A 2,857-nucleotide genomic window follows, 5' to 3' on the forward strand; every position below is an offset into this window, starting at 1 on the left:
GAGTAATAGATGTAGATGATGACCTGAGGGTTTTGAAACCCCGGTATATCACATTGTGACGCTATATTGAGGGGAGACACGTACTCTATGACGAGTGCGGGGTCGACTGTGACTGGGGATTGTGACCTAGTCCGTTCCGATTGATGTTCGTACTGTGTTCTTGACTAGAAATTGTTTGGTAATCATCCTACTTGGAATTTATGAATTGTTTGGGGCTTTGTGCCTATCATGTGCATCCTTCAGGGATCCTTATCACTGCTTCCATGATGCTTAGCATATTTCATGATATCAGTCCTGAGTTAGACACTGCCTCGAAATGTTTAGTAAATAAATAAAGGTTTAAACACTTAGCTCTATAATCCCTAATAATTAGAACTGAAAATTGATAAACTTGACTGTGCCTGAGTGGCTTTCATGCATATATCTGGACTGAGTGTGGATCGGGTTGCACGCCGCAGCGAATGCTACTATGATATTGCGCTTGGGCTGTAGGAGCCCCTCCGGAGTCTGAACCCCCACAGTGAGCGCGGGTACACAAATGGATCGGGCTGCACGCTGCAGCGGCCATGTGCATTGCATTACATTCATGAATTTTATATCTGTTGGTCTTAATTGTCATTGTCTGTTGTTGTTTCATCATTTAACGTGCTAAATCGTTGATTATAGCTTTATATTGTAATATTTCGGGATTTCTTACTTTCAGTCATTATATATGTTTATTACTCACTGAGTTGGAAGTACTCACTTTACTCCCTGCACCATGTGTGCAGATTCAGGTGCTCCGGAGACTTAGTAGAGTTGTTTGCTGTTTTCGTGAAGTTTATTTTCAGGAGTTGTTGAGGTAGCTGCCTGACGTCCGCAGGACCCGACTCCTCCCCTTTATTTCATTTATCTTTCCATATCCTAGACTTCTTTATTACTATGGATATATTACTCTGTTACATCTAGAGGCTCTAGACTCGTGACTCCAGATCTATTGGGAAATGTTTGCTATTTTAAGCATTATTTATTAACGGATTGCGTATTTGGGTTGAGAGTATTTAATTGGTCGGGCTTTCCTAGCATTAGTGTTGGGCGCCATCATGACCGGGATTGGGGTCGTGACACTAGGTGGTCGAGTGATCAAGAAGTTATATTCTCCAAGCTTAGGGTGAGGTCTGACGAGAAAGATGAAACATATATAGCAGCCTCCTTATCAATTTGGCTATGTGCTTTTGTGTTTCCCTATAAGGCAGAGAACTTCTTTCGTCCCGAGACTTTTAAGATGGCAAGCAAATTCTTCCCAGCTTGATCAGGTCAAAATTTGTTTTCCCATCCATTATGTTTACGGTTGGCTTGCACATTACCTCAAAACCCATTATCCACTTGCGAAGGGTCCGTCTGTCCCTTTCATGGCAGCATACTCAGGAGAGGAGCTGCGAGGAATTTTGACAAGAAGGGTGCAAGAAAATACATCCACAATGGGGAGGTTATAGTTTGGACATCAACAATGTTAACCAATTATCGTCCTTATTATTATGTGGATAACGATGCCCCTCAAGAGATTAAATTACTTCACGAGCTTATGTTTTAATAACCTCCCTCTAAGGTATGATAACTCATTCATCATCTAGCCATATAGGTTGCATCGGTTCGGTCGTCAATTTGTGTTTTAGAACGTTGTCGATTTTTTGGAGAATGATATCTGTAGCGCCTCTCTAGATAAAGGACTCATGTTGAGTTATCCATCGTCCCCGGCAGTTCATGCGGATCTACCACAGGCGGCGGTATGTTTGTATTACTTTAATATTTCAATTTGTTTTCTTTTCCTTAAATAGCTGCCATTAATTAATTGTTACTTTCTTATGCAGTCTTCGTCCCAGCCCATCTTTGAGGACACTACATGCGGTGATGAGCACACCATGGATACATATACCCGGAGGTCGACGAGACCATGGTGAGAAAATATTTTCTTACTTAAAATAATAGTACATTCTGTAGGTTAAGATAATAATACTTTTCATAAAATAATACATTTTCACATGCTAAGATTACTTCTTGTTTTGTAGGTTGCTGACGGCCCGACGGCCTATTCTTCCGATCCTGCCAGTTGTAGGGTTGATGCTGCTGCACATCCTCACATAAGGAGGCGGCTTGATGATGATGATCCAGATAGTGTGCCCGGGCGACAGGGGATGCGACTTAGGCCAGCAGCAGCACTGAAGCACACAGGCTGCGACACTCACTGATTTACTTATGTATTAACTTTGTGTAAATAGTGCTTTATGTAAATAATAGTAACAACTATTTTATTTTAATTGCGTTTGAACAACAATTTTACTTAAACAGTACAACTCAAACACAAACCTTACAAACCTAACACAAAAACAAATAGTACAACTAATGAAAGCACTTGACAAAGGAAACATGAAGATACACTACAACAATCAACACGTAAATGTCATTGCTTAGTTACGACCGCCTAGTATTCTCTGCTTAATGCTCTCGAGCTTTCTTTCTAATTTCTTTTTCTCTTCTTCCACCTCCTTGATCTTCGCCTTCAACTCTTCAATTTCTTGCTTCGATTGGCGCTCTCTGTCCCACTGCCCATTACACACATCTTGAAGATGATACACCTGGTCTTTGTAGTATTCCTGGTCACATGGTTCATCAACCCATACCTTAAAATTGCATATAGGTACGTCGGGTTGCCTATAAAACTTGTTCATACACGCCCAGTAGCGGCGTCCAGCTTCTTCCCATTCATTGTACATCATGCTTTTGATTCCACAGTCGCACTTTGGGCAACGAAGGGGTCGTTGAGACATTTCTTAAAGAGAAGTTTGGTTTTATGGAAAATCTCGATTATAGGTTGTTG

The 2,857-nt window shown here is 41.2% G+C and overlaps 1 long non-coding RNA gene across 1 annotated transcript; it reads left to right on the forward strand.

The window, feature by feature from the left end:
- The first annotated feature begins 907 nt into the window (after positions 1-907).
- On the forward strand, positions 908-2,275 carry LOC109236543. Its single transcript, XR_002069502.1, has 3 exons — positions 908-1,766; positions 1,851-1,936; positions 2,049-2,275. It is a non-coding gene; the product is annotated as an uncharacterized LOC109236543 (long non-coding RNA).
- The last annotated feature ends 582 nt before the right edge of the window (positions 2,276-2,857 follow it).

Source organism: Nicotiana attenuata, unplaced genomic scaffold (assembly GCF_001879085.1).
Source record: "Nicotiana attenuata strain UT unplaced genomic scaffold, NIATTr2, whole genome shotgun sequence".
Lineage (NCBI taxonomy): Eukaryota > Viridiplantae > Streptophyta > Magnoliopsida > Solanales > Solanaceae > Nicotiana > Nicotiana attenuata.